This window comes from Coturnix japonica, chromosome 7 (genome assembly GCF_054131305.1).
Source record: "Coturnix japonica strain WE chromosome 7, WE-NBRP24, whole genome shotgun sequence".
NCBI classification, from domain to species: domain Eukaryota; kingdom Metazoa; phylum Chordata; class Aves; order Galliformes; family Phasianidae; genus Coturnix; species Coturnix japonica.
This window is the reverse complement of record NC_140669.1, coordinates 2,225,086-2,239,538: the sequence shown is the minus strand read 5'-3', so window position 1 is coordinate 2,239,538 and position 14,453 is coordinate 2,225,086. Positions and strand designations below refer to the sequence as shown.

The window sequence follows — 14,453 nt, the reverse complement described above, 5'->3', positions numbered from 1 at the left end:
ACGAATAGTACAAGTAGAGCGTACATCAGCCTCACGTATCTAATAACTAATTAAAAAGAAGTTACATCTCTAATATCCCACAGAAAACTTGCTTAGATTAGCCACTGTTTTACTGTGTGCCATTGTTTTAAAATTCTGCTTTTTTGAGAAGTAATCCCCATATTTTTAATATAAGAATAAATAAGCTAAAAAGAAAAAAACTTAAAACTTTCGGAAGCAAAGCCCGACTCCTGTAATCCAGCTGCTCTTTAATAATGGTTAATACATTATGTTTAAGGACAAAAGGTATCAAGCATTACTTATGTGCAAATGCACAATACGGATATTTTACTTACCACTGCTGTCTGAAGGAAATAAACTTCAAAGATCTTGTCTGTAAATGACGTATCCTTCAGTATTTATACCTCCAATGATCACCATCGTCAGTAAGGATCTGAAGAAAAACACCACAAAAAAGTACACCCAGGTTAGCGGCAACAAGGCTCAGGGGTTTTATATCTTGTGCTCATATGTTGGGGTAAAACTGTGCACTGCATGCAAGGCATGAGTTTATTAGGTGCTGCTAAAACCAAATAGCCCCGTAGCCAGCACATGGGAAGGCATTTTTCTAGCTGAGGAGTACCACAATTCATTCACATCAATATATTTAAGATGCAATACATCAAATTTAAGAAATCCACTGTTATCATATGAAAACAACAGTAATCATCCCAGGGGTTAAAGATTACAAAAGAAAAAAACCAAAATAAATTGCAAATTAACATTGAGCATGTTATTTTACATGCAACAACAAAGCAAGCGGGAAAACTCTGGTAAGCAAAAACACAGATAGCTTTAAGACAACCCCCTTAATGATGCAGGACCTGCTCACTGCTATACACAGCATTAGGCCACGCCGGTATCCCCGTAACCTAACATATGCCACGTTACTTCTTTCAGTCCACATTTAGCAACAGATGTCATTAACTAGGAGGCTAATCAAGTCAGAAAGCTTTCATCTTGTAAATAATGTTACCCTCCCCTCAGCTGGTTCCATTTGGGTTAGCCTTTCTCAGGTTACGGTGGAATCTAACTTGGAGCAGAGGCAAAATTGCACTAGCTCCAGCCAGGGCTGACCAGAGCAGCAGTAAAACTCAGGCTAGCACATGCCACTCGTTCATACTGATGTTTTCAGCATTATTTATCTGTTTAGTCTTTCATCTATTAGCAAGCTGGGAAGATTTATGTGTCAGCAGCCAGGACGCATGGAAGGCTGATAAGAGCTCCAGGTCCCCCAGCACAGCAGGGGCCTTCCATAGCTGCTTAAAGCCACCTCTAATAGCAAAAACATGAAGTTACTGCAGTTCACCTCTATGAATGGATATACGCTTTACAGTGCTTCATCTGAATTGTCCACCTTTGTTTTTCCTGAAGTAAACCCCTCAGCTTCCACTGGATCAGAACACAACACTCAAATCAACTTCTTCCCCCTAACAAGACACTGAATACTCACACTCTCTAACGCCTCCAAAAATTTAACGTCCTCATAGAAAAATAACTTTCGGAGCAGTCTCTGAAATCAAATCATGGAGGCTACCAGGGTTACACTCGCTCTTTTTTTCTGATGAAAAATGTGAAGAACAAATTGGATGTACGCTATGCCCTGACGCTTGCCAAACTTGGAGTTGATGGGTTGGTATGGAGGAGAAATTCCAGATAGAAAATGACCCTGTTAGAGTATGAAAAGACTGCTGTGCAGGAATTGAAAGCACACTGCCACTGCTTTCCTGCCGTGGCTCAGGATAGGGCTGAGGGGCAGGAGAGGAGCAGAACAGTGCTTCCAACAGCCTGAGGCTGCTGGTGCACCCCAAGGCAAGCAGCAGCTGGTGAAGGGGGCAGGCAGGCACCACAGCCAGGTTATCAATCGCTCTGCCCCGATACACCTTTATACATTACTGTAGGCAAAGAGCAAACTGAACCTCACTGAATTCCACTGACTGCTTCTACCTCAACTGGTCTACGAGTCATGCAGACACGATACACACTTTCTCTGTTAGATCTGCTTGGCTTTGGCTGTCCTTTACCCCCTGGATATGCCAAACCAATCCAGCTAGAGGCCTACAGTGGTATGGAAGCCAAATCAGCATCCATCAATGGATCTGTTTAATAAGTTCTGCACGGCAGATGCTTATCAGTCATTGCAAAGCACAAAACAAACCTTCCAAGAGGCAGATCTTGAAATGCAAAAAGCTGCACTCAGACCTGAAGTAAAACAGTTTTTCTTGCACAGAGAAAATGAAACACGGAGCAACTGCAGGGAAATAAAAGCAACGTTTCTTTGCACCATTTTAAGCTGTTATTTTTCAAAGTGGTTCACAGTCTGTGATTTGTTTTCCCTAAAAGGGCCTTTGCACACGTAATATGGTGTTGAGGCCTACTATCAATTGTCCGTTCAACTCAGCCTTTCATTTTCTTACACTGAATCACATCCAAACCTCCCCAAATTTTTTAACACCACTGAACAGCTATTTCTCTTGCCTGTTGAGTAACTCATTCTCACTTGGTCTTCTGTATTAGTAGGTTATACTATTTTTTCCCTAAATGCACAACCAAAATCCATACACTTACACTTCACTCCTATCATAGATGTTCTTTTCAAACCTATTTCACTGTATTTACCTCATGCACAGCTGCAGTAATTGTAAGGATATCATTAGTTTTGGTCTCAGAACCTCACAGACTTTTGGAGTTAAAACTAACAAAGTTACACAGCGTTAGAAATAAACAGCCACCAAGAATTCTCCATGCAGACATTTTCCATCTGAAGGATCTCTGTATTTTTCTCCTTACATATTCTAGCACCGTGCTTTGAATGTTGTTCCTCTAAATATCCTAGAGTATGAAGAGTTGGTTCTACAAGATTCTGCACACTAGTCTGGTGCCAGCCCACAAACATATGTCTCTGCTCAAATGGAGGAATCTGTTTTGATTTGATTTTCTTTCTTTTCTTTTTTTTTTGTAGTTTCTTCCTGGAGTGAAGACAAAGCATCTTACATAGATCCAATTCAACATTTACTTACTCTTCTGAGAAACAAAACTTTCCAAACCTCCAAATACATTTTGATAATTTATTCCCAAGCAGGAACTTCAAAGAAGTGAAACCATCTGAACGCATCACAATAAAAACAAAGTCAGTGCTCATAAATCATTGGGGAAAAATAATACACTGGTTTTAGGCATTATTTTCTCTGTTTGGGGGTGTTATTAAGTCAGAATTATTTTTATCCTAACCTTTTTATTGCACAGCTATGTAAAAACATCAATATGTTTTCCTAATGTTGTTAGCTTTCCGTTTGTTCCAAGTGGAAATAGTTCCTGCACTCTATTTCTGTATTATTTCGGATATTTTCTGCTATAAATGTTATTGACACAGATTTAAGTGTTGTCCACACATTTAACAAAGTAACGAACTGAAAAGTACACACTGGACCCCCTCAGACCGCGCTATGGGATTTCATAGGGAGGTCTCTGGTCCCAACCAGGTGCAGTCACACTCATCTTCCAGTCCCAGTTGCATCCATGCCACACTGGGAGTTTGCTTTTAATAACAGTGTCACAAATGCAAACAACAGACACAAAAACCTCAGGAATTAAATATTTGCATTTGTTTCAGCAATTGAGCTTCTTGAAAGAGCCAAATTTTGCACAGGCATAAATCAAAAGTAACTTTGATGAAGTTACACGTCTTCCTTTAAGTTACAGGGGTGAAAACCACGCTCAGGCTTCATAGGGATGCTTGGGTATTAAAAGAAACCCATTAGTTAGAACAGGTGCAAAATTTCAGCCCATTTGCTTTTAGATAAGGGAACACACACAAGAGGCACTGCCACAGAAACACTACAAAGGCTTGCAGTCCCCATCAGTCACCTGCCTCTGGGAGGTATGTTTCTGCAGCCTTACAAAGCTTATTCTACCCTAAGCTAAATGTACACAGAAAACATTAGAAAACAGTACACATAATAACATCCCCGCGTACAGCTACACAAAGGTAAAGCCTTTTCTAAATGTCTTTTTTTAAGTGCCAAATTTAAGAACTAGTAGACTTGAAAGGCGCTGAGCAGATCTTTGTTTTCTAGCTCTTCGTTTTCAAGCCCACAAACACCCACCCCCACACACCCCACGTCTTGGGGTAGGGATGAGAGGAAAGCAGCAGCAACAAGCACTGCACAGAATGAGCACAGATCCCTCCTCCTCCTGGCTTAGGATCCATGAGACGACTGACTTCAGTTGCAAAGGCACAACACTGGAAATGGATTCGGAGGAGAACCATCAGATTTCCTTTTTGTCTTACTATGCAGAGAAGGCAGCTCCAATATTTAACAGTTATAAGGAAAAAAATAAATAAACCAGCAGTCAAACCAGAGACCAGCAAGCAAGAACTAATGCAATCACTTAGCAGATAACTCTGCTCCAGTACCACTCTAAGAATTGCATCCTGTCTTTAACTGTTATTTACCATTTTATGGACACCAATATAATACAGATTTCTCATTAGCATTAGAGAAAAAAGATGCCATTGTGAGTTTAAAAGCTTCTTTAATTCTCTCATCAGCACGTGGCAGGTCAGCCTACACGGCCCTTGAGAAGCCTCCAGCAATACCTACAGCTTTGTATCTTCTGCACTGAGTTACACCGAGACTTCATTCTTAATACAGTCAAAATTTCAGTGCTATTCAAAGTTCTGAGAAGCAAAACAGAGACTCATCTAACTACATTTAATAAGACCCATTTCTCTTCCAAACACAGCATCTGTAGTTCTTTCATTTAGAGGTTCCTTACAGATACCTATATATATAGCAGCTGATCTCTCCTTGAATCTCAACAGTATAACCTCTACAATTAGTAAACTTCTCCATGGGGAGTAACTGCCTAATGTGCAGCCAACCCTGGAGAACCGTAAGGCTTTCAGCTGTACACTGTGGGAAACTATAACCATACTTGAGTCTACACACGGCACAGGACAAACTAAAGAAAAAACACCATAACCCAAAAGATCTTATTAACCCAACCACAAGGTGCTTTTTCTCACCTTTGCCCTAACAGGCATTATATTCTGGCACATCACCATTCAGTAACACGTGAGCATGATATCTAGACTTCTCTTTCTTAGTCTCACATATTTGAAATTACCTGAATAGTAAAGCACCTACAGCTGGAGAGCTTTATGTCCTGATCTTATACCTCATTCAAGAGAGCAGGAGGAAGCTCCAGAATCAATTCATATCTCCAGATCCCTGAATTAGGCTGCCCACCAATGTCTGTACCACTCCCTGTGAGAGGCAGACCAAGCAGAGAAGGCATGAGGGAAGTGGAGAGGTTGAAAGACCAAAGCACAGAAAACCAGGCAAAAAAAAATCCCTGATAAGTCGTGGATATCAACTCTTACTCAATTCAAAAATCTATGGACTCATGTCCATATAGTGCTGCACTTCATTACTTTACAGTATTTGAACATATTGCAGTATACATCCTAATAATCAGGGCTATATATATATTTATATAAAGTGAGCCTTCATTATGTATTCAAGCAGGATTCTAAAGGGATGACAAATGCTGAGTAACATGACCTAATGAAGACAGCACTGAGAGATTAAAGAGTCTGAGACCATTTGGTATCTGGTGGTGGTGTGAAGGAAGACTGGATCTGCAGGACACAGCTTAAGAAAGCTTAAATCTACTGCAATGTGGGGGTAGTGTATCAGACCTTAAGCATATGTATTTGAGATTGAAAGTATTTTAAGAAGCAGAAATTGAATGTATGGACATGAATCCAGCAGCCACATGTTTTCAAGGCAAAGCTTGAAGTGAAAGTAATGAAATCTATTCACAACTCACCCAGGCACGTTTCTGCAGACTGACACATTAAATTAACCACCAAGTGATCAGCCATACAACCTCACTGAAGGTGAAGCACTGGAAAATTTCAATTATCTCTTAAAACACCATTTTTGATCATCTTAAGTTTTCCATATACAAATGAGAATCCTTCCCTTCCATGTTGCCGCTCATCCAAACACCCAGCACACCTCACAGTGGAATTCACTTCCCAAGTCACGACAAGATGGCAAAGCTATTCACTTCCTAACAAAAACCTGCAGCAGTGATTGAGAGCCCTCCTCAAATGGTTGGTACAGGTGGAAACAAAACATAGAACTGCAGATATTGTCAACTGTAATCTTGTTGGTTGAACGCTGGGAAGATGGTTCAAGTTCTGTTGCAAATGTGAAAAGACATAAATCAAGAAAAACGAATGAAGGGATTAGGAATATTTCCTAGTTGTTATTTTTAGATTGAAGATAGAAAAATAGCTTTTCTAACTGTGGAAGCATGCCTGTGCTTTACCACGCAACGTTCTTTCTCTTCTGTTTAGATGGATCCACAAATACTTGCCTCCAATTTGTGGCAGCTGATATCTCCCTAACAGCATTTTATAGCCCCAGGGCTGTCTCTGTCTATAGGAAATCTGTAGAGAACTGATGTTATAATAATAACTTTTCTAAACATAGAAGTCAAGTCTGAAGGAACTGCATTATAGAAATGTAGATAGAGCAGCTTTAGGTTTTGTGTGGATATTTCCTGTCAGTACTCACAAAGGTGTCATAGGTTGGACCGAAGTTCTCTTTGTGGTCTGTGTAGTGAAAACCACATACCGACAGACACAATTATAAAATAATTAGCGTTCTTGAGCTTTCGGGCACTGAATGGCAGAAATCAGAATTCAAACTGCAAAGAGGACACCACTCAGCACGTGGAACACTGACATCTTTCCAGACTTTCTTTGAAAACATGGCACAGTGCTGAGCCTCAACTGCTTGAGAGACCCACCTCCAAAATTCAACTGGAAGCATTTAGGGGAGGCAGAAAACACTAAAATGGTAAGTACATATGAATCTGTGATGATTACACAGCAAAAGAGAAACAAATCCATCACTCTTCAGATACGCCTCTTGTTTATTTTGTCTTTAGAGAACTGAAAAGGCAATCAAGTGCAACAGAAAAATTGTATTAATTGGCTGATATTACGAGGGTTGAACAGAAGTTCAATGGTATCTTTCCATTCATTTATCTGCGGCAAAATTAGGGTAAAGTTTTGTACTGCATTTTGGATACCAACAGGCAAAGTCATAGAATCCCAGACTGGCCTGGGTTGTAAAGGCCCACAGTGCTCACCCAGCTCCAACCCCCTGCTGTGTGCAGGGTCACCAACCAGCAGCCCAGGCTGCCCAGAGCCACATCCAGCCTGGCCTTGAATGCCTGCAGGGATGGGGCATCCACAGCCTCCTTGGGCAACCTGTGAACAGTGCGTCACCACCCTCTGGGTGAAAAACTTCCTCCTAAGATCCAACCTAAACCTCCCCTGTCTCAGTTTAAAGCCATTCCCCCTTGTCCTATCACTATTTACCCTTGTAAACAGTCTTACCCCCTCTTGCTACCAGCACTGCTGTTCTGTGCTCCTCAGCACTACCCTTGTTCTCCCGGTCACTGTAATTGACTTAACATACATTATATGTAAATATAAAACACTAAGTTTATAAACACTGCAGTAAGCCTTGGTGAAATTGAAAAATTCCTGTCTCAGGAACTCACGTACAAAATGAACTTCCAGATTTAACTGAACTGAACTAGTTGGGTTGACTAAACATGGGAGCTTCCATGGATCTGTAAGTGTCTTATTTATTCAAAGGAACCAGAAAGAAGGGCCAGGAAATCTGCTTCTATGAAATCTTAGAATTACAGTTAGCAGGTTATTAAGATTTTTTTCCCTCCCTGCATTTCAGCTTCAACATTCAATAGCTGTAAGTGCATATAATTTCCCAGAACAGAAAGTATTTTTGTCTAATTTTAACACCTGCAGCTTTACAAAGGATTTCTCTTTTGATGGAACTCCCAGAAACAAATTAAATCACAACCGTCCCCAAATCCCATAAGGTTTAACAGATGCATATTGCTATCTATTAGCACTGTACGTTCACCAAACTGAATGCTATTAAGATTACCTATAAGATTTAACATGTTTTTTAATGCATGTATACAAATACATAAGCCTGACCCCACTTTGCCAGGCCTATACCCAGTACTCTCCTTCCCCCAGCATCTGGAAAACAGCATGGACAGAAGGGCCGCCCACCTCTGAAGTGAATGCACTCCCAGCTGCTGCCAGGGATACCGAAGAGGAGGCACTGCAGGTTCTGACAATGGGAAAAAACAAACATGAAAGGTAAGGAAGAGCAGATGAAAGCTGGGGACATGCCCTAAATACCAAAATGTCTCAATTGTCTGTGTGCTGCTTTGAAGGAGACCCCTAGAACACAGGAAAGATTTCTCTGAAGACAAAGCATAGCTATGAGATGCATGAATTAAACAGGAAATGGCAGAAGAAAACAATTCACTAATTGGTCAGGTAAGCCAGTGTATGCTTTGCTTTTGCTTTTAGTGATGCTAGAAAAGAAGTGGAGACAGCAATCTTTTCATCCTGCTGTATGCCTTAAAGATCCATATAATTAACATATAAATATATATATAAACATTTTACATACATATATATAAAATATAGACACACATACGCACGTATATAAAGCTGAACGTCCATAGCACATTTAAGCTCAAAGAATGGACTATACCTTTTTCTTTTTCCTCTGCTAACATAAGATCTGCAGCCCTCCCATTAATATGGTGCTTTTAAAAAAAGACTGTATGCAAGTAACCCATTCTGATTGATTGCTATCAGGAACATGAAGATCATTTTCCAAAACTTCATTTCTTCCTTTTGCCAAACTTAGATCAGCTGCTATTTAGCTGATGATTTAGGAGCATTCACAAAAGGCATCAGTAGCAATTTAGTCACATGGGTCTAATTTAATAAAAAATACCTTGTAAGATGATTGCATTACGAACAGAAAGGAATTTAGCTTCCTTTTCAGCTCTGAATGCAGCGTGTGCAGATCATTCCCATGGAACCTGCAGGCCAATCTAAGAAACCTCTCAGATGTAATAATGCAGGTTGGGTTTTTTTTAAATACCAAATTTACGTTGTGCTTGCATTCTTTCTTTGCTCAAATAAAGAAAAATAATCTGATATCCTCCTATTCCAGTGCTGGGTTTGTTTGAACCAAAGACTTTCTAGACATGTTCTGTTGTTGCTTTTTTTTTTTTTTTTTTTTCCAAATAAGGAAATAATATTTCTGGATGGAATTTATGCTTTTCTGTTACCTTGTTTTCCCTGCAATATATTTGGCTGCCAGATTAACAACATTGTTTCTGTGTGTCAAATCTACAGCATCATTTAATCAGCTTAGTTCAATTGCAATTTTGCAATATTAACAAAGTGGACTTGGGCAAGAGGCATGGAGTAACCTCTCCTGGAACAGCTAAAAGACTTGGCCACAGAAGGTAACTTCTGAACGGACTGAAAAGAGATGCCTCTAATGCAGCTTTAAACATTCTGGCTTCAGCATGCTGTTCCTTGTATTATTCCTGCCTTTATCAGTTTGGTCTCTGCCATGATCCTTTCCATCTTATCACTGCTATAAAGACAGCCTCTCCTAGAGACAGCCTGATTCCTCCAAGGGTCTGAGGAGCCCCCTGGTAGCGGCCCCAGCATCACATGACACACATACGATTAAGTCAGAAACAGATCAGAGCAGTGCTCCCTTCCTGCTTGGCTGAAATGAGGTTTGGAAAGTTTTGTAAAGAAAACAACCTTCTTAATTTTCTAAGACATCTCCTGGGAAAACCATCATCATCACAGCAGGAATGACCATGTGACAGCTTCCTTAGTGCCCAGATGTATCATAGAATGGCCTGGGTTGAAAAGGACTACAATGCTCATCCAGCTCCAACCCCCTGCTGTGTGCAGGGCTGAAACCAGACCAGGCTGCCCAGAGCCACATCCAGCCTGGCCTTGAATGCCTGCAGGGATGGAGCATCCACAGCCTCCTTGGTGAATGTATGAAGTGTGCAGTTTGTCTCTTCTCACCTACAGCAGAAACAGCACTCACAGCAGACACCTGGTTGTGGAAGGAATTGCTAAGACAGGTTACTCTCCAGGAAAGGGCAAGATGAAGTGTCTGCATCGCACGAAGACCCTCATGAGGCAGCAGAGGCTTTTGAGCCCAAGGAAAATTGTGTTTGAACTCTTAGCATGATTTAGTGATTTTTGTTATGCAGGAGAAAGGATCACATAACACCTCCAAGAGGTCTGGAGCTCAGGCTGCCTCTGGCTGCAGCCAGGCTGGTAGCAAAGAGCTGTCAGATTAGCAAGGTTCAGCTGGAATACTGCACTGAGAAGTGAAAGAAGGGAAAGCAGCAAAGTATTCAGTTACCTTACTGATAATAAGGTGATATTGATAGCGCTAATGATGGCACACAGATTTACAGAAAGCTTTCAGCTTCAGCTGGAACACGCAGGAGTTCCTTCACACAGACCACATTTAAAAAACCAAAAAGCTTTCTCTGCACCCTTTCATCAGCCCACAGATGCAACACCACCAATACCAGCAACTTCATTCTGCAAGAATTCCATGGCGCTGGAGATAAAGTTAAAGGAAAGATGTTTTAGACATCAAAAGCCACTGTCAGCTAAGTGAAGAATATCTGTCAAAAAATGATATAGTCAAGAATTATCACTTATTTAACCCACTTCAAAGTTTAACTTCAGGAGTTCAGTTTGTTTCTTTACCTCCTGTTAGCAGTTAGCCAACCACAAACATCCTCCTTGCTCCCTTACAATGATTCTAATCTCCATTCAGATAGGACAAGTTACTGCCGGAACTGCCAGCTGGGTCCTGCTAGTGATAAATAAAGGGGCACCATCAACACCCAGACAAAAATGCAAGCAAAGCTCCCAGGTAAGCTTTATTTCTTCCAATCTTCCTTCTTCCTTCTCCACTCACTGCAGCCCAAACACAGTTTTTCACTCTCTCTTTTCTGCAACTTACATAAAAACTAAATCCTGAACCTCCAGCTCCTTGCTTGCACTGCAGCATTGGGACTTTGTGCCCTGAGAGCTGGGTGACAGAGGTTGTGCCTTTGGCTTGGTGAAGCTGCACAAGATTCAGGCATCATCACGACAGCTCTAAGGATGCAGAGATTCACATTCACGCCTCAAAAGATTTAATACGTTCTTTTATATACCCATATGAGATTATTTTACATAGGGTGGTTAAGCTGAAGGAAAGAAACAGGGAAAAAAGAAAAAGGAATAAAGGGCCTTTGTCCTAAAACAGTTTTTTTTCTTTGCTTTCTTTGGAAGAGTCATCTAAAAAACCACTACTGTTGCAGAATGCTCTTTCATGACATTTAGCCTTAATCTTCTCTTTCTTCATTTCACTGCTTTATTTCTAGCTATAAGCTCCTGCGCTCCCCTGAATATTTCCTTTTTATCTTTCGTTATTTACAATTTCAGATACACGGAGGCTGTTAAGTCTGGCCTTACCCATTCTCTTCCCTTAGACTTTCTGTAACACCATTTCCTTACAAGAACAGATGAAGGAGTGCTATGCAGAAGGCCTGGCCCTGCTGTAAGCCATGCAGCCAGGGACTGCCCTTTCAGGACATCAACCTGCAACCCACTGAAAACTTTCCTGTTTGTTTCCACACACACTATGATGGCTGAGGCTTTGGTACTAAAAGGCTGCAGAAAATACCTGCATGTTTAATCTGACTCTAGCAACATATGCACAGAAAATAAATGCATACATGAAAATCTTTGATATCACAAATAATGCCAAACGACAACAGAAATCTCATCCCAAAACCAACAAAACAAAACCCTGTTCACAAAAAATTCAAAACATTTTTTTGCTGTAGAAAATAAATAAGTGAAAATATAGTCTTATAAGAAATGAGCTGAGATACAGATCTGTAAGTTCATGGATAATCCTGGCCATCTGATTACGTTTATTGTGGCTATAAAACCAACACTTTTGATCAAGGAAAGTTAATTAGCACAGAGTAGTTGTTGGGAAGGACCTGTGAAGGCTGCAGCCCAGCTTTTCCCAGCCAGGTCCAGTAGGGCAGGATGCTCAGCACTGGTCAGCCAAGTCTCATACACCTCCAGGATGCATTTTAGAGCCCATCCACTGACCCATCAGCACCACAGTCATTTTATTTTCCTTGCACCCAGCTGGAACATTTCTTTTCCACCCAGTGCCACCACCTTCACTGTGCAGCAGCAGCACAAGTTTGCCTGTCTTCTCCATACCTTCCAGCCAGGTGGAAATGTACTTTTCGAATTCCCTGTCCCTGAACGATGACCAACTCTGCACTTCAACTGAATACCAGCAAACCCACACATCTCTCCCCTATTCATCTTACAGATAGAAAACGGGCCCCACTTACTGCTGAAATGAAGCTGAAACACACAGAAAGACTGTACATGAGGTGAACAGAGCAAGTTCAATAAATCTCCTGAAATCCAACCAACAGCTCCATTTAGGTATTTCAGCTGCTCCTTTCACTGCTCAGTACAACTACACCTTAGCATGCAAATAATTTTCAGCTGCTACTGCCAGCTCAGCAGGGGAAGATTTAAATCTGGATTTTCTTACTTCATAACTTCTCATTTCTTGGTTGTCAAGGCCTGAGATATTCTGAATTCCATATACTGTAAGAGCAAAAAATAGTGCCAACCGATTTCCCTCTATCCCCTCCCCCTCCAAAAAAGGCCATAGTTTTTAAAATGACATCCTTTTAAGCAATTGAGGTTACAGTGGCCTTAACAATACCTTCAATTCTTCCACACTCATAATGATACTGCAAGGCACCGAGCTCAGCTGGCCTCCAGCCCTCCCAGGGCAGCTGGGCACTAGCTGAGGTTTGGGCACCAGGGCGCTCTTTAAACCTCTCCCTGTTTGAAGGAGTTTGCACAGACACACATGCAAACACCTCTGGCTGAACCACCACTCAAGATTCAGCCCATTTTCTGTTGAGGCAGCATTTCCACAGTCCCTTTGTCTTCTTGCACATTTGGTCTTTCTCTGGTGATGCTTCCCAATGGTGTCTGTCAGGTCTGCCTTTTTGCTAGTGTCAAAATCATTAGTAGAAATACTTCTAATAAGATTTAAGGCTGCTCTTGAGAAACTTTTGTTAATGTCATGGTACCTGACAATTCCCCTTCCGGCCACACTAACAGTGACTCTTAAAGAGCCTTACTGAGATGGGTAACTCTTGTATCTTCTAAGTGTTCTATAGTTTAACTAGAGATTCTAATATAGAGTTGTACCACAGCGTTAGCCTGAAATATTTTATAAGAATGGCACTGTTCTTAGCTGAATGGGAATTCCCCACGGAGAATAACACAGTCTAAAATAACTCTGAGATGTAAATCTGTCATTCTTTCCCCCCGGGTGCTTCCACATGATTCCTTCTAACATTACCAGCACACATCAAACCTACTTGAGCTTCCCGGAATGCCTCCTCCCAGCTTCTTTCCCAACACTTCCCATCTACTGTATCCTGGATTACTCAAGAATATCAACTCACTTTCCCAGAGAATCTCACCAGATTAGTGCATGGGGAGGATAGATAATTTCTAAGGTCCCTTCAGCCCAAGCCTTTCTAAGATCCTACACTGGAGGAGGCAAGAGGAACTGGAGGGCTGGTGCATAGGTGCAGTCCTTGAGCCTGCCTCCCTTGGGAAGGTATTTCTGACATGCTTCTCTGTATGCTAGAAACATCTATCTTTACTTTCCTTAAATCATGCAGATGTCCCCATGCTCTTAAAGACAATATGCTGAGTGATCAGAGCCCAGAATACTGCCATAAGATGTTATGAAGGACAGAAGTACAACTGCCTTCCAAGAGGAAATAGTGGCTAAGGACTGCAGATCCATTAGTAACTACGGAAGACAAATGATCTAAGTTCCAGCCTCGTTTATAGATGCCCTTTACTCTCATGGCATTATAACTGAGGTTCTGATGACTGATGAGGAATATCTCCCTCTGACTTCTGCTTCTCATCCTTTATTTCTGCATTTTACATCAATAACAACCTTATAAACTAAAAATATTATGACTACCTCCTATTAGTTTGGTAACAGTTCCTCACATTTGGAGCCCCTTGGCCTCATACACTTTCACTTCCTCTGCTCAATATCTTCTTTCATCCTCCTCACACTTAATCAGTTGTGCTACAGGTGGGAGCACTGAAGCATGCTCAATAGCTACTCTTGCATGTCACTGCAGTACACACATTTATTTCCCCCCACAAAACTGTTAGTGATTTTGCATCAAACAGATACTTGGTTCTCACACACACCAAAAAAGTATAAATAAATAATTGCAAAAGAATAAAGAAACAGGACAAGGCCTGTTGGAGCAGCAAGAGACCTGCAGGATGCTCTCAGCCTGCTACAAGGGATGAAGCCTGAATGGATGGTACCAGCAGTTCAAGTTAGTACGTCTGCCTGCAAAGC

General features: G+C 41.2%; 1 protein-coding gene across 21 annotated transcripts in view; it reads right to left on the bottom strand.

Moving 5' to 3' along the window:
- Positions 1 to 14,453, bottom strand: part of MBD5 (methyl-CpG binding domain protein 5) — a 122,120-nt gene that overhangs the window by 78,602 nt on the left and 29,065 nt on the right. For all 21 annotated transcript variants that reach the window (XR_014948169.1, XM_085552914.1, XM_085552923.1 and 18 more), the window contains exon 2: positions 336 to 433. The gene's annotated coding sequence lies outside the window, so the exon portion shown is untranslated. The remainder of the gene's footprint in view (positions 1 to 335; positions 434 to 14,453) is intronic.